Source organism: Bubalus kerabau, chromosome X (genome assembly GCF_029407905.1).
Source record: "Bubalus kerabau isolate K-KA32 ecotype Philippines breed swamp buffalo chromosome X, PCC_UOA_SB_1v2, whole genome shotgun sequence".
In the NCBI taxonomy this organism is placed as follows: Eukaryota; Metazoa; Chordata; class Mammalia; order Artiodactyla; family Bovidae; genus Bubalus; species Bubalus kerabau.
The window spans coordinates 155810050-155828919 of NC_073647.1; positions in this window are offsets into that span (position 1 = coordinate 155810050).

The window sequence follows — 18870 nt, forward strand, 5'->3', positions numbered from 1 at the left end:
GTTTGAAAATCACATTCTTAATTAATTAAAGTAAAAAAAATCCAAGTAAAGTTCTTGTCAAAAATGCATAACCTGAATCCATTCATGAGGAAGCATCAGATAAACCTAAATCAAGGAACATTTTATGAAACATTGGGACTGTACACTTCAAAATAAATTAGAGTCAGGAAACTTCACACAGACAGATAAAAGAAATGTTCTAGATTAAAATGGACTAAAGACATGACTACTGAATGCTATTCTTGAGCCTGGACTGGAACATGGACTGTTTTTAAAAATTGCTCTATGGAGAAAACCACAATTCAAAAAGATATATGCACCTCAATGTTCGTTGTAGCACTATTTACAACAACCAGGACATGAAAGCAACCTAAATATCCATCAACAAAGAAATGGATAAAGAAAATAAGTTATATATACACAATGCAATACTACTCAGCCATAAAAGAAGAAAAATGCCATTTGCGGCAAAATGGATACACCTAGAGATTATCATACTGAGTGAAGTCAGACAAAGACAGACAAATATCATATGATATCACACGTGAAATCTAAAAAATGTTATAAATGAACTGATTTACAAAACAGACTCACAGGCCTAGAAAACAAACTTACAGTTACCATGGGTTAAGGAGCGGGTAAGGATAAATTGGAAGACTGGGGTTGACATATACACGATACTATATATAACAGATACCTAATAAGGACCTACTGTATAGCACAGGGAACTCTACTCAATACTGGGTAATGGCCTATATGGGGAAAGTATCTAAAAAAGAGTGGATATATGTATGTGTGTGTGCTAAGTCACTTTAGTCATGTCCATCTCTTTGAGACCCTATGGACCATAGCCCACCAGGCTCCTTTGTCCATGGGATTCTCCAGGCATGAATACTGGAGTGGGCTGCCATTTCCTTCTCCAGGGGATCTTCCCGACACAGGGATTGAACCTGGGTCGCTTATGTCTCCTGCACTGGCAGGCGAGTTCTTTACCACTAGCGCCACCTGGGAAGACCCGGATATATGTATCAGATCAGATCAGTCGCTCAGTATATTCGCAACTAAATCGCTCTCCTGTACACTTGAAACTAACACAACATTGTAAGTCACTATACTCCAATAAAATGGTTTTGAATTGCTCTAAAGGACATTATTGAAACAATCAGCAAAGTTTTAATACTGATTCTATACCAGCTAATGGTGGAATATCAATGCTCAATTTCCTGAATTGGATAATTACACTGTGGTTTTGTAAGAGAATTCCATTTACATACTGAAATATTTAGAGGTAAAGGGTCATGCTGTCTTGCAAGCTAGTCTCAAATGATTTGGTAAATAATGATAACTATACAAACATACATAGAGATTTGGAGGTCTATTAGAGTAGCTAGAGTTACCTTAACTAACATTCTGTCTCACCAGTTACTCGGTCTTATTGTCTCACTTTCTGAAAAACATGAATAAGTAAATCTAAGTCAAAGTTTGTGCAAGTTCATTATTCTATTTCCATCATTTTTCTGTAGGTTTAGTTTTTTTCATAAATAAAATTAAAAAAGACACATACACACGCCACATCCCTGTTCCATATCAGCAAGTGTTAGAAGCAGAATAGGTCTTTAACATTCTTAAGGTATTAGTCATAAGACTTTCCGTGAATTCTTGACTTGATTAATATCCAGAGAACAGAGCATCCCTCATCAAATGCAGTGAAACAAAACTTCTTGAGCAAAAATGCATATGTGACAAGCAGAGAGAACAAAGCCACCTTGAGATGTGGCTAGCAACTGCCTGGACTTCCCTAGTAAGAGGCTTGTTGCAATGCTCAAAATCCATGCCCCACCAAAAATAGAAATGACTGTCAGGGTCACTGATGAAGAGTTGGAATGGCAGTTGTTGAATCTTCAAATGCCAAGAATCCACCTTATTTGGAAATCACCAGGGGTTCCTTTCTGAGCTCCAGATATTTGGGATTAGAGTATTTTGTTTGAGAAGTTGGGTGGGTGGTTTGGGAGTCTGAATGAGCTTTTCTGGATGAAGGGGTTGGAATGTTTATGGAGGAGATGGTAAAGGAAGGTCAAGGAATAGTTGGGGATTGATAATTGAAGAGAAAAACTAAATGGAGTTCAGCTACAGTTCAACTCAGCCTCCTCTTCCCGTGTGCGGTCCAGAGCAGTTGCTCTCCCTGCAGAAAAGGAACTGTTGTGTGTGTCAGGAACAAAGATGGAATTTATTGCACCAGGTTATCCATTCTATATAAGTTATTGTGACTAGATAAAAAGAAAATGGTGTTTCTAAGCCATATGCCTAGAGAGAGAAATAGTATAGCAGGCAGTCTTTATAACAGTTTTTATTGTAATGGGATTTTTTTTAATTGATGGTCAGAGATCAGGTGATCTATAAGGTTTCTGATTAAGTTTTGGATTCCTCCTTCCGTAAGTCATTTTTCTAAAGATATTGTACAACTACTAGTTGACATGTGCCCAGCAGGTTGAAAAACATTTTTAATTTGGGAAAACAGTCATGCCACTGCTTTCAGAACCCATTCTGTTTTCTTTTTGCCTTCAGTGTTTAGCTTAAATTCCTTAAAATCCCAAGCAGTCTTTTGAAATCTTGCTCTGAAGTATATTTTCAGTCCATACACTCCCAACTCTGTGACCATCCAATCCTGTGCCCACACTATAGTCACTAGGATATTTAAAGGTCTCCAAACACATCACAATCTTATGGCTAGGTCCATGTCGTTGCCTATTTTGTCTTCTGGAAATGCTCCCCCTACCATCTCTACCTCATGAACTCTTATCCATCCTTCAAAGTTCAGCTCAAATATAACCTCTTCTGGACTACAAGACTCTTGCTCCCTCCTTAATCCCAGGCACAGTGAATCACTTCCTTTTCTGTCCTCCAATGGTACCTTGTCAATCCTCTGTCACAGTCATTCACACAGTCTTCTAGAATTAATTTTCCAACTGGATTTTTAACAATTTGGGGATAGAGACTCTGTTTTATACCTCTGCATGCTCTATATCCAGAACAATTGATGCTACATAGTAGGTATTCAAAAATGTGTGTGATGAATGACTCAATTATTACACAATCAATGGTTGGAAAAATTGCAGCTATGTGCACCATCTTGCCTACAAGCTAACCACTCAAAATGTATGAACACAGCATAGTAACAGCCTCTGTTCACTGAGTGCCTACTTTCTGCTGCCACAGTGCAGATTATCTCACATCAGTTCTACTACATGATTATTGTTATGCTCATTTTACCAATAATAAACTAAGTTATGTAGGAATCTTTTGTAACTGGGGCCCTCTGCTTTGTGTCCCTTTATTTTTTTTTTTTTTTTTAGAGGGTGATTTTTTTTTTTTTTTTAAATTTTATTTTATTTTTAAACTTTACATAACTGTATTAGATTTGCCAAATATCAAAATGAATCCGCCACAGGTATACATGTGTTCCCCATCCTGAACCCTCCTCCCTCCTCCCTCCCCATTCCATCCCTCTGGGTCGTCCCAGTGCACCAGCCCCAAGCATCCAGTATCGTGCATCGAACCTGGACTGGCAACTCATTTCATACATGATATTTACATGTTTCAATGCCATTCTCCCAAATCTTCCCACCCTCTCCCTCTCCCACAGAGTCCATAAGACTGTTCTATACATCAGTGTCTCTTTTGCTGTCTCGTACACAGGGTTATTGTTACCATCTTTCTAAATTCCATATATATGCGTTAGTATACTGTATTGGTGTTTTTCTTTCTGGCTTACTTCACTCTGTATAATAGGCTCCAGTTTCATCCACCTCATTAGAACTGATTCAAATGTATTCTTTTTAATGGCTGAATAATACTCCATTGTGTATATGTACCACAGCTTTCTTATCCATTCATCTGCTGATGGACATCTAGGTTGCTTCCATGTCCTGGCTATTATAAACAGTGCTGCGATGAACATTGGGGTACTCGTGTCTCTTTCCCTTCTGGTTTGTGTCCCTTTAAAGGAAGGATGGTCAAGCTGGTTTTAGAAAAGGCAGAGGAACCAGAGATCAAATTGCAAACATCTGCTGGATCATGGAAAAAGCAAGAGAGTTCCAGAAAAACATCTATTTCTACTTTATTGACTATGCCAAAGCCAGTTTACTGTGTGGATCACAATAAACTGTGGAAAATTCTGAAAGAGATGGGAATACCAGACCCCCTGACCTGCCTCTTGAGAAACCTATGTGCAGGTCAGGAAGCAACAGTTAGAACTGGACATGGAACAACAGACTGGTTCCAAGTAGGAAAAGGAGAACGCCAAGGCTGTATATCGTCACCCTGCTTATTTAACTTATACACAGAGTACATCATGAGAAATGCTGGGCTGGAAGAAGCACAAGCTGGAATCAAGACTGCTGGGAGAAATATCAATAACCTCATATATGCAGATAATACCACCCTTATTGCAGAATGCGAAGAAGAACTAAAGAGCCTCTTGATGAAAGTGAAAGAGGAGAGTGAAAAAGTTGGCTGAAAGCTCAACATTCAGAAAACGAAGATCATGGCATCTGGTCCCATCACTTCATGGGAAATAGATGGGGAAATAGTGGAAACAGTGTCAGACTTTATTTTGGGGGGCTCCAAAATCACTGCAGATGGTGACTGCAGCCATGAAATTAAAAGATGCTTATTCCTTGGAAGGAAAGTTATGACCAACCTAGATAGCATATTGAAAAGCAGAGACATTACTTTGCCAACAAAGGTCCGTCTAGTCAAGGCTATGGTTTTTCCTGTGGTCATGTATGGATGTGAGAGTTGGACTGTGAAGAAAGCTGAGCGCCGATGAATTGATGCTTTTGAACTGTGGTGTTGCAGAAGACTCTTGAGAGTCCCTTGGTCTGCAAGGAGATCCAACCAGTCCATTCTAAATGAGATCAGTCCTGGGTGTTCATTGGAGGGACTGATGCTGAAGCTGAATCTCCAAAACTTTGACCACCTCATGCGAAGAGTTGACTCATTGGAAAAGACCCTGATGCTGGGAGGGATTGGGGGCAGTAGGAGAAGGGGAAGACAGAGGATGAGATGGCTGGATGGCATCACCAACTCCATGGACATGAGTTTGGGTAAACTCCGGGAGTTGGTGATGGACAGGGAGGCCTGGTGTGCTGCGATTCATGGGGTCGCAAAGAATTGGACATGACTGAGCAACTGAATTGAACTGAAAGGAAGGATATCCATTCCTCAGTATCTTGGGGGCAAGATGGATGGAGTAAGGAGGAAATCTGGACTCCAGACCCTCTCAGCATATTGCAATAGCTCTCCCTAGCATCTTCCTGCTGACCAGTGGCCAGCTCTGGCCACTAAAGATAGCTTTGACATCAAGTAATAATGGTACTTTGCATTCTCCTGATAATGTTAGTTCTTGGAATCACACTTTTTTCACATTCTGAGCCCCTGAGTTGTCCAGATTGAGCAGCAACATATCTAGAACGTGCTACAGGCCATTCTGAAAACTCAGGTGTAAACTCTGTGGTGATTCTCTACAAGTGCCAGGGAATGGTTTGGCTGTTCCAGTAATGCAGCCTTTCCTGCTGAGCTTATTGGGACCACAATACAAATTTCTAGGAAACATTTTGGCTCCCATTCTTCACTCCTTCTCCATTACCCTTGATGCCGTTAGCTTCACATGCCGTCCCACTAACGGTGCACTGCTATTCGGTGGTTAGAAATGTATTCTTACTCACTGTGCGCCATCTGTATTCTTTGTCCAAGAAAGTGGCAGGGCCCTTTTTAGTGGCATCATTTGTTAATCAGTTTCACACAAACGAAAATTGCTTGGAATTTGCCAATTCACTTTGCAATGTGAGTATTCAGAATGAAAAAGAAAAGGCATAAATAGAAAACAACTGAACTCCCCATCTTTTAAAATATGTACATATCTGAATAACAGCTAAATAAATCTAACCTTAGCTTGGTGATTATTTTTCCCACAGAAGGTTAACTTGCTTAAAAAAAAAAAAAAAAAAAAAAAAAAAAAAACAAGGAAAAACGTAAATCACAGAAAACAAACCAAGCGTTTACTTTAACCAACTCCCTTTTCTTCTAGTTCAGCAGTTTACAGATTTACTTACTCCCTAATCCTGCAATGAAAAGGGTGTTCCAAAAATATTTATTTATTTGGCTGCACTGGGTCTTAGTTCCAGAATGCAGGATCTTTGATCTTCATTGTGGGATACAAGATCTTTAGTTGTGGCATGCAAACTTGTAGTTGCAGCATGAGGGATCTAGTTCTCTGAGCAGGGATCGAACCTGGATCCCTTGCGATGGGAATACAGAGTCTTAGCGACTGGACCACCAGAGGAGTCTCCAATGAAAGGGTTTTAAGTGATAGGATACAAGAGCTAGTCTCCTGGAAACCCCAGCCTACCACTAGCCTGAGGGACTTGGACTCATTTTGGAAAGAATCTTTCTCTCTGGGTGCCAAGAGGCAGGAAGAGGTGGTATCCACCTCATATCTACTTTTAAACACAAAAATTCTATAGATTTGTATAGGCATTTTGGCAAAGAAGATAAATGAATAGCCAGTAAGCACATGAAAAGATGCTCAACAGTATTAGTCATCAGAGAAATGCAAATAATCACCATAATGAAATGCCATTTCACATCCACTCAAATGATGATTAAAAAAAAAACAAACAGAAAATAGCAAGCACTGGTAAGGATGTGGAGAAACTGGAGCTCTCATTACAATGCTGGTGAGAATGTAAAAATGGTACAGCCAAATTTGGAAAATAGTTTGGCAACTCTTTAAACTAGAAACCTAAATTTACCCTATGACCCAGCAATTTCACTCCCAGGTATCTGTCTACTCAAGAGAAATAAAAACATATATCCACACAAAGATTCACAAAAGGCCACTCCATTTATAGACAATGTCCAGAAAAGTCAACCCTACAGGGACAGAAAGTAGACTAGTGGCTGCCTGAGGCTAGAAATGGGAAGACAGATCAACTATAAATAAGCAATGAAGGATCTTACAGGGTTGCTAGGAATGTCTGAAACTGGACCATGGTTGTAAATCAACAATACTTCAATAAAAATAAAATTTATAAAAAGAAAAAAACTGGACTACAGTGATGGTTGCATACTCAGTAAATTTTTAAAATTTTCTTTATTACGATTATTACTTCTTTGGTTGTGCTAGGTCTTCGTTGCTGTGTGCAGGCTTTCTCTAGTCGTAATGGGTGGGGGTCACTACTCTTCGTTGTGGTGCAGGGGCATCTCATTGTGGTGGCTTCTCCTGTTGCAGAGCACAAGTTCTAGGCTCATGGGCTTCAGTAGTTGAAGCACTTGGGCTCAGTAGTTGTGGCTCACAGGCCCTAGAGTGTGTGGGCTCCTGTAGTTATGGTGCACGGGCTTTAATTGCTCTGCAGCAAGTGGAATCCTCCCCGACCAGGGATTGAATCCGCATCCCCTACATTGGCAGGCAGACTCCCATCCACTGTACCACCAGGAAAGTCCAGTAAATGCACTAAAAAGTCATTAAATTGTACACAAAATGGGTGGAACAGTGTGGGGGATGTAGGCCTTCCCTGGTGGCTCAGAGGGTAAAGCGTCTGCCTGCAATGCAGGAGACCTGGGTTCAACCCCCGGGTTGGGAAGATCCCCTGGAGAAGGAAATGGCAACCCACGCCAATACTCTTGCCTGGAAAATTCCAAGGACAGAGGGGCCTGATAGGCTACAGTCCATGGGATCACAAAGAGTCGCACATGACTGAGCAACTTCACTTCATATATCATAACTAGACTTAAGATCAGTTTGAAATGTATAGAAATATAGAATGACTATCTTGTGGAATAGGAACTAACATAGCGTAGATCAATTATACTTCAAAAGCAAACAAACTCATAGAAAAAGAGATCAGATTTGTGGTTACCAGAGGAGAGGGATGGGGTGAGGAGAAATGGATGTAGGCAGTCAAAAGGTACAAACTTCCAGTTATAAGTAAGTACTAGGGATGTAATGTATTAATACAACTTGAAAAACAGAATTAACACTGCTATATGTCATATATGAAAGTTGTTAAGAGAGTAAATCCTAAGCGTTCTCATCACAAGGAAAAAATTTTTTCTTTCTTTAATGTTGCATCTGTATGAGATGATGGATGTTCACTAAACTTGCGATAATCATTCCATGACATATGTATATTATATCATTACGTTGTACACCTTAAACTTATACAGTGTTGTATATCAATTATATATAAGTAAAATTGGAAGAAAAAATATTCTAATGTTAAAAATGGGCGTATCTTACGGTATGTAAAGTATACCTCAATACCATTGTTTAAAAAAATAAATAAAAATTGTTAAACAGTTACATTTTACACAACACCAGCCCCTCCTTTCTCCAGCTCAGCTGATCGGGGTGCCTTTGTGGTCTTGAGCCCTGTGAGGCCGCTACAGGTCAATCAGTTCACTGGAGGGATGGCAGGGGTACCTTCAACTGCACTGCCCAGGTTTCTATTAATACTACTCTTAAACCTGAATGGACATTGTGCAGAGATGCTGGGCCATCCAGGGGACAATTCCAACCAAATGCCTGCTGAATCCGACCACAGCAGATGGATCTTACACACTTCTGGGTTGTGCCAGGACAGTCACCCTGGGGGTAGGGATGGGGTTCAAGTGGGAAGAGGGGTTCTTTTGGTCTCAAGCAGTTGGCATTCTGCTCTGATTTCAGGAGTACTGATTCCCTGAGAATCATTCCAATCTCCTTTCCCCCATAATCCCAGTTTGCTCTGTTTTCTTTCTTAAACCAAAAATACTTTCAGAGTAGTCACAGTGTATACCAAGCCCTGAATTTATTATTATTATTATTTATGACTTATTATTATTAGTTAACAAACATATGGCACTTATTCAATGCCAGAAACTCTTCTAAGTGCTTTACAAATATTAACTCATGTAATCCTTATAAACATATGCAATTGGTATACTATTACTATCCCCATTTTAACAGATGAGGAAGGAGTAACTTGTCCAAGCTAACAATTGCAGAGCTGGGATGTCAAGCCAGGCTGTGCTCTAGAGTCTGTGCTCTTAACTGGTACACAGCAAAAGCATCATTATTTTTAATTCTGCAAATTACTTAGTGAAGTTAGTGCTTCCATCTCCACTTAAGAACAAAGAAACAGGTAGGATTGAACCTAGATTTTTCAGTTGAAGGCTTTTATTCCATTATATTATAACTCCCTTTTCTCAGGTTCTTCTTCTATACGAGTGTTTCTCACACTTAAATGTGCATCAGATTCCCCAGAGAAATCCCCAGAATTCTGGGCCCTACCCTTAGAGTCTCTGATTCAGCAGCTCTTGGTTAGAGCCTGAGAATCCACAGGGCTAACAACTTCCCAGGTGACACTAAAATCAGAAAACAAGCTTTTATTATTAAATTAGTTATGGGCTGTTCAGGCTAACACCTGGGGCAGAAAATATTGGGCCCACATATTTTTTGTTCTGCCACCTTCAGTTTTAGGTAGGGATGGATCATCCCCAAAGACTCCTATGCATGTTCAAGCCTGAGACACCTTGCTCTAGTTCACCTCTGAGAGCCTAGATTTCCTTTTGGAAATCTAAATTTCCATTTGGCTTCCACTCACTATTGTACACTTAATAAAACTCAAATTGCCTGAATTTTTATCAACTCCTATGAGGCTTAATGCACAATCACCAGAGATCTGGGATCACAGAGACCTAGGTGAAATCTCAAATCTTTTTATTGGCACTTGAGACTAAGTCATCATGCGTAAATATGGTGGTGGTATGTGTCTACCTCAAAGCTTTAGTATGTGGTGATTTGAAGCTTGTAGAAGTGTCCAGCACATATAGGCACTCAGAAAGGGTTATGATGTTAAACTCTATGAGCTAAGAAATTGGGGAATTTTTTATGGGAAAGAAATGAGAAATGAGACCCCAAAAACAGTGGCCTAAACACAACAGAAGTTGACTTCTGACTCACAAAGAAGTCCAAACTGGTGTGGTAGCGCTACTTAATGAAGTCATCAGGGACTCAGGCTTCATCCCTCTTTTTGTTCCATCACCAAGATGGTTCCTGACCAGATTCACTTCCCAGCAAGTGGGAAGAGGGACATGTCACTTCTGCTTATATCCCACTGACAACAATTTAGTCATATGGCCACACCCAATTTTATGGAAGCCTGGGAAAGGAACCTTACTAAAAATCAAGAGTTTCACAATGAGGGAAACTATAAGCAAAGTGAAAAGACAGCCTTCAGAATGGGAGAAGATAATAGCAAACGAAGCAACTGACAAAGAATTAATCTCAAAAACACACAAGCAACTCCTGCAGCTCAATTCCAGAAAAATAAATGAGCCAATCAAAAAATGGGCCAAAGGACTAAACAGACATTTCTCCAAAGAAGACATACAGATGGCTAACAAACACATGAAAAGATGCTCAACATCACTCATTATCAGAGAAATGCAAATCAAAACCACAATGAGGTACTATCTCACTCCGGTCAGAATGGCTGCTATCAAAAAATCTACAAACAATAAATGCTGGAGAGGGTGTGGAGAAAAAGGAACCCTCTTACACTGTTGGTGGGAATGCAAACTAGTACAGCCACTATGGAGAACAGTGTGGAGATTCCTTAAAAAAACTGGAAATAGAACTGCCATATGACCCAGCAACCCCACTGCTGGGCATACACACCGAGGAAATCAGAATTGAAAGAGACACGTGTACCCCAATGTTCATTGCAGCACTGTTTACAATAGCCAGGACATGGAAGCAACCTAGATGTCCATCAGCAGATGAATGGATAAGAAAGCTGTGGTACATATACACAATGGAGTATTACTCAGCCATTAAAAAGAATACATTTGAATCAGTTCTAATGAGGTGGATGAAACTGGAGCCTATTATACAGAGTGAAGTAAGCCAGAAAGGAAAACACCAATACAGAATGCTGCTGCTGCTGCTGCTGAGTCGCTTCAGTCATGTCCGACTCTACGCGACCCCATAGATGGCAGCCCACCAGGCTCCCCGTCCCTGAGATTCTCCGGGCAAGAACACTGGAGTGGGTTGCCATTTCCTTCTCCAATGCATGAAAGTGAAAAGTGAAAGTGAAGTCGCTCAGTCGTGTCTGACTCCTAGCGACCCCATGGACTGAAGCCTACCAGGCTCCTTCGTCCATGGGATTTTCCAGGCAAGAGTGCTGGAGTGGGGTGCCATTGCCTTCTCCACCAATACAGTATACTAACGGCTATATATGGAATTTAGAAAGATGGTAACGATAACCCTATATGCGAGACACCAAAAGAGACACAGACGTATAGAACAGTCTTTTGGACTCTGTGGGAGAAGGTGAGGGTGGGATGATCTGAGAGAATAGCATTGAAACATGTATATTATCATATGTGAAACAGATCACCAGTCCAGGCTCGATGCATGATACAGGATGTTCAAGGCTGGTTCACTGGGATGACCCAGAGGGATGGGATGGGGAGGGTGGTGGGAGGGGGGTTCAGGATGGGGAACACATGTACACCCATGGTTGATTCATGTGAATGTATGGCAAAAACCACCACAATAAAGTAATTAGCCTCCAATTTAAATAAATACATTAAAATAAATAAAAATAAAATTCAAGAGTTTTCTTATCATAAAAGAAAGGGAGAGTGAGTACTGGGGGACAATTTGCATTTTATTTCTTTATTTGATCTAGATAGGCTAGATGCCAGGTAAGAAAGTGAATAGACTGGGAGGAGGACAAATACAAGTAAGGAAGAGTACTAGTCCCAGTAGGCAATGAGTTCTGAGAAGGGTTCAGCATGTTGTGAGCAGAAAGTAAGGCAGAAAGTCAGAAGAAGGACATCAGGGCAAGGCTGGTTGCCACTCAGCCACAGAGCACTGACAGACAAGCCCTCAAGTATCTTCTGGCGTTGATGGGCTGAGCCAGCCAATGGGAGGCAAACTATCGGGAAAAGGAAGGCAAGGGAGGGCTTGGATGCGCACATAGTCCTGACCTTCCCAGGATCCAAGTCTCCTCAGCCACCACCCTATCCTGTCACCATGTCTGGCCTGAACCTCAGCAATGAGACTCTAAACTTGTCTCCCGGCCCCTGCCGTGGGTTTTCAAATGGTTTTAAAAAGTTCTCCTTTGCTTCAGTGAAAAGACCTGGAAATTGGTGTTGGCGGTTTGTCCCAAAGACCTTGCCTCTCACGTTCAAACTTTCTTCTCCTCATTTGTGCTTTTCTAGGGTGTAATGCAGAGAAGGCGATGGCACCCCACTCCAGTACTCTTGCCTGGAAAATCCCATGGACGGAGGAGCCTGGTGGGTTGCAGTCCATGGGGTCGCTAAGAGTCGGACATGACTGAGCGACTTCACTTTCACTTTTCACATTCATGCATTGGAGAAGGAAATGGCAACCCACTCCAGTGTTCTTGCCTGGAGAATCCCAGGGATGGGGGAGCCTGGTGGGCTGCCGTCTATGGGGTCACACAGAGTCGGACATGACTGGAGTGACTTAGCAGCAGCGGTAGCAGCAGCAGGGTGTAATGACTTGGCTTGACTTTCCCATCTCCCAGCTCTCCTGTATGGCCTCAACCTGTTCCTTATGTCCAGATCCATAGCACCCCTCTTGACATTGACATTTGAAGCCCCACTATAGAGCCCACACAGTGATACCTGCACAGCACCAGCGCACATTCTGTGAGCCACACTGTCTCTCCCTTGCACGTGGCAGTACCATCGCCTTTATTTACGGAATCCTGCCAAGTAGAATGAGGCACAACAGTGGCCTGCAGCCCAGGTGAGTGCTGTCAGGTGCACTAGCTTTCAGTAAGGAAGCATAATGGTTTTGTAGGCTTGTGGAAAAGTGATATTATACTTACGTAAGATGTAACCTCTGGAGGAAAGTGGGTGAAGGGTCTAATCAGACCTTTCTATTGTATCTTTGCAACTTCCTGTAAATCTATAATTATTTTCAAACAAAAAGTTTGTGAAAAAGCAAAAGAGGGTGGGGGAGAGAGAGGAAATGCCATATAAATTGCCTGGGGAATTTATTAAGATGCAGATTCAGTAGGGCTTGTACAGGGCCTGAGACTGTTTTTTAACAAGCTCCCCCAACCCAGGGATCAAACCCAGGTCTCCCGCATTGCAGGTGGATTCTTTACTAGCTGAACCACAAGGGAAGCCCAAGAATACTGGAGTGGGTAGCCTATTCCTTTTCCAGTGGATCTTCCCAACCCAGGAATTGAACTGGGGTCTCCTGCATTGCAGGCATATTCTTTACCAACTGAGCTATCAGGGAAGCTCAACAAGCTCCCAGGGGATGCCAAAGCTGTTCACAGACCTTCCTTTGAGCATCAAGGTCATAGAATAGGCTTTTCTAATGAAATGTTTCTGTCAGCCAAAAATTAACATGCTTTAAAAAAAATATATATATATAGATAGATAGATAGATAGATAGAAGGATCAATTCTATACCATTTCCAAAATTCTTGACTGGGCACAGTTACTGTATAAAATACATCCTATCACCTCTGGTTTATCTCCATCATCAAGTGTAATATCGATAGTTCTTTCACACTCCCACTGAAGTCTTACAATGGAGTTAGGTACTTCCCAGCTCTGAGTCCCTCTGCCTGAGCCAAAAGTGGCCCAGACCCCTCCATGACTATTTAGGCCCAATAGAAAGCTATCTTGACAGTTCCTTGGGCCTTGGCCATGGGAATAAGGGTCTGCCTTTCAGGAGCCTAAGCCCTTGTGACCTAAAATTTTCCTGGCAGCATATTCCTTTGGGAAAAGGGCTGTACCGTTCTGTCCTGCATTAACTGAGGTGCTAGCCGTGTGACTGGCGCAGGCCAGACTCCTACCATCACAGACAACATGGGGAGCAGGCAGAATCTGGGAGGAAGCTTCAGGAAAGATCAGGACTGGCCTCAAGCTTCAGGTGTGGAAAACTCTAAAACAGGTGAAAAGGACCCAGAAAAGGGATTACAAACTGCCTTTGACTGGTCTTTATCTACAAGAAGGAGATGGGTGTGTTGGGTGTAACAAGCCAAAGAAAGAGACACTCACTGCCTTTCAAATGTTCTGTCTTCTTCCTAAATTTTATATGAACTCAAATCTGCATTCACTGCCCCAGAGGAAACTATTCCTGTGACAATTTGCTGCTGACATAAAGTTTAGAATTAAAAATAATCTCAGTCCCCTATGTATCCATCAATGGGTGAATGAATAAAGAAGATGGGGTATCCCAGCTGTAAAATTAGTAAGTCCTGAAAGATGTAATGTACAACATGGGTTCTAGAATTAATAATATTATATTGTATACTTGAAAGTGGCTACGAGAGTAGATCTTAAGCATATTCATTACAAGGAAAAAAATTCTGTAACTGCGTATGGTGATGAATGTTAACTAGACTTGTGATCATTTCAAAAATACACAAATATTGAATCTTTATATTGTACAACTGAGACTAATATAATGTTATATGTCAACTATATCTAGATTTTTAAAGATATAAAGAAGTAAATGAGAAATGTATGTGGCATGCCTGGCACATATTTTTTAAATTGAACTATTATTGATCTACAGTGTTGTACTAGTTTCAGGTGTAGCAAAGTGATTCGTTTATATACATATACTCTTTTTCAGATGCTTTTCCATTACAGGTTATTATAAGACTTTGCACATATTTTTAAGTGTACAGCTCAGTGGATTTTAGTATACTGGCATATTTTTAATGCTAAGAAATATTAGATATTGTAGTTATTATTATTGGTGTCACATAATCATCTGTCAGCTTCCTAGCTTGTCCTTCTTCATCTCTGAATCCTAACACCTAGTGCTGTCCCTTCCATATCAGAGGTGCTAAATAAAATTATCTTCATAATCAACCAAAAGATGTGCTATACACACACACACGAGTATTATTCAGCCATGAGAAAGAAGGAAATCCTACCATTTGTGACAACATGGATGGACCCTGAAGGCATTATGCTAAGTGAAATAAGTCAGACAAAGACACATATTGCATGCTAGCACTTAAATTTGGAATCTGAAAAAAGTCAAACTCACAGAAACAGAGAGTAGAAAAGTTTCCAGGCATGGAGGAAATAGGGAGAGGCTAGTAAAGAAGTACAAAGTTTCAGCTATAAGATGAATAAGGCCTGAGAATCTAATGTAAAGGATGGTGATTATAGTTGATAACACTTTATTGTATAATTGAAATTTGCTAAGTGAATAGAACTTAAGTGTCCTCACACACATACACACAAAAAACAAACTCACTCTAAAAGATAAATATGTAGGTGTTAATTATCTAGATGGGGAAACCCTTCCACAACATACATATATGTCAGATCATCACAATGTACACTTTATTTATTTTTAGTACTTACTTTTACTTATTTATTTATTTGGCTGTGCCAGGTCTCAGTGGCAACATGTGGACTCTTAGTTGCTGCATGTGGGATCTAGTTCCATGACCAGGGATCGAACCTGAGCCCCCTGCATTAGGAACATGGAGTCTTAGCCACTGGACCACCAGGGAAGTCCATCACAATGGACTTAAAATGTCTTACAATTTTATTTGTCAATTATACCTCAATAAAGCTGAAAAAAATCTCAGCTCATACTTGAATATTCTAAAGGTGCAAAGTAAAATCCACAGCAACTATTTTAAACTCTAGAGACTAAAAGAGAAAGTTTAAAAGTGATCTCTCAGCAATCAGTTCAGTTCAGTCACTCAGTCGTGTCCAACTCTTTCCGACCGCGTGGACTGCAGCACGCCAGGCCTCCCTGTCCATCACCAAACTTCCAGAGTTTACTCAAACTTGTGTCCATTGAGTCAGGGATGCCATCCAACCATCTCATTCTCTGTCGTCCCCTTCTCCTCCTTTCTCAATCTTTCCCAGCATCAGGGTCTTTTCCAATGAGTCAGCTCTTCGCATCAGGTGGCCAAAGTACTGGAGTTTCAGCTTTAACATCAGTCCCTCCAATGAACACCCAGGACTGATCTCCTTTAGGATGGATCTCCTTGCAGTCCAAGGGACCCTCAAGAGTCTTCTCCAACACCACAGTTCAAAAGCAACAATTCTTTGGCGCTCAGCTTTCTTTATAGTCCAACTCTCACATTCATACATGACTACTGGAAAAACCAGCAATCATAAACCCCAAATTTATTTACATACAAATATATTAAAAAGCACATATGATTATTCATCTCTTTTTACCCCCTCATCTGGAAGAAAGGATCTGAAATTAAAATGCAACTTAAAGCTTCTTTAAAAATTTTTATATATTTAATTGGGGGACAATCACTTCACAACACTGTGGTAGCCCCTGCCACACATCAACATAGATCAGCCATGTGTACACATGTGTCCCACCATCTTGAACCCCCTTCCCACCTCCCTCCCCACCCCAACCCTCTAGGTTATCCCAGAGCACCGAATTTGAGTGCCCTGCTTCATGCATCGAAATTGCACTGGTCTTCTATTGTACATATGGAAATATACACGTTTCAATGCAAAAACTTACAAGCTTTTGAGAATCAGATCTCCCACAACTCCAAGACATCAGTGGACACTCACCAGTGACACAAAAAAATGAACGTACATATGAAACAAATCACTGGCAAGCCTTGTCCTCAAAATCCGGAGCAGGAAAACCAATTCTGAAAGTTTTGGGATGAAAATGAGAAAACAGAAACAAAGCACAGAGAATAGTGGAGATGATTCAGGGTCAGTTCAGATGAGCAGTTTAGATGGGGTTAATGAATAAAAATCATACAGGTACCCAAATATGCTACATTAACAAGGATTTGAAATGGGGGAAATAGAGCTCTCAGAAAATTCCCACATAAGACACCACATCTCCCCAAATACTCCAAGTAAAATTTAAAACTTCAATTAGAGAATAGCTTAATACTGAAACATCAGCTGAGTGAGGACATTTAGGCAGCAATGAACTTGAGTCTGAGAGGCCTAGGCTGGCCACATAGTTCTGTTTACACTTTCCCACATCGCACCACACTGTGGATTATGATTAAACTCCAGGTCACAAGGAGGGGGTGGGTGGGGGGGTGTTTTGGGAGGGAGCACAACTTCCCCCTCCCATTGCTTCAATACAAGTGAAGGCCTCCAACACACAAAGCCAAGCATGGGGCGAGCCCGTGCTGAATTTCCCCCAATGGGGCTTCCCTGGTGAGTCAGACAGTACAGAATCTGCCTACAATGCAGGAGACCTGGGTTCAATCCCTGGGTTGGGAAGATCCCCTGGAGAAGGGAATGGCTACCCACTCTAGTATTCTCGCCTGGAGAATCCCATGGACAGAGGAGTCTGGCGGACTACTCATTTCACAAAAAATCACAAGAAAGACTGTAATGGAAATACAGCTTTTTACCCTTGCTGGTTCTCAGCTTTTACAAAAACTTGCTTATAATGGAGTATAAATTAACCCAAGAAATTTAAATCTGATATAGCTCAGGCCTCCAAAGGCGACCCAAGAGAACGGTGATCAGGGAGAGGTTTCCCTATCTTGTCAGAGCTCTGGGAGGGTAAACTAAATGCAGCCAGCCTCCTGCCTCCTCCTGGTCCTCTGGCAGCTACACACTGGTGCTGAAGCCAAGGAATTCTGACTGCACTCCTGTCTCCCCACCTCTGCCAGATTTCAAAGCTGCTGAAATCAGAATGACTCTTTGGAATCGCTAATACCAAACTTCTTACTTCACAGAAAGATAGAATTCAGAGCTCACCATGGGCAAAATTGCCAAGTACACAGAATTTGTATCTTTGAACCCATCTCCCTCTTTCCCAGATAACATTTGCTTTTTAAAAGCTGCTTCCCAGGCCTCATCGGTCCCCCCAGGCCTCTCCTCACACCAGGAGAGGGCTACCTCCTCAGCCTCTGTGTGGGGCCAGCCCTGAGAAGTGATAGCTCATTGCTGTGAGCCCTGTGCTTTCTATTCTGCAGGGAAGCTCCGCTGAGAGGAAATACAGTCGACATACTTTCTCAAATGGGCAGCAGCTCTCTGAAATGAAATCCTCCAGTGTCATCAAGTGAATATGTTCATTCATAGATGAAAGCCCCAGAATGTAAAGGCAAAATAAAGTTTTCCTGATAGGAGAATGGATATACTTTGTGGGATGCAAAATATTTCATCAATCCCAGGAGCTGTTCTAAAGAGATACCAGCAAAAGGGAAAATCTACTTGGTAGATAACAGCACAGGCTGCTACTGCGGCAGCTTCTCTTCCCTTTCCCCTTTGCAGGGTCGTGGAGGAACAAAGAATCCCACTCGAGGCTATTTAAGAACGAGGAAATGGTCAACTGAAGCATATTGGCTCCAGCCCTGGAGCTTCACACTGCCAACTTGCTCCTTTTTCCTTCTTCCACTTCTGGTTGGAGGCCTTTGATTTGCCAGATATTCTGCTAGTTCTGGAAGGGAGTTGCCAACAAGGTAGACCCAGTGCCTGCCCTCATGGAGGTGACAACCACACAGAACACATAGGCAAGAGAGAAAAGCCTAAGGATAAATTCAGGGTGCAGGAGGTTCACGCCAAACCAGACACTCTTGAAGTGGGGTCTTGAATTCATGTTTTAAGGAGTGCTTCAGGATTCTGATGCATGCTCCAGTTTGAAAACCACTGATCTAGGCAGAAAAGTTCATGACTTTCTAATCTGTGAGTCTCTTAGTCCCTTCATATGCACTTTACACACAGGATTTCATTTTATAGTTCGAGGGGATAATAACAGTCTGCAAGGTAGATGTATTGCTTAAGATAATGCTGGCTGCTGCAATGAATAAACCTAAAATGTCAGCAGCTTAACATAAAATAAATTTATTTCTG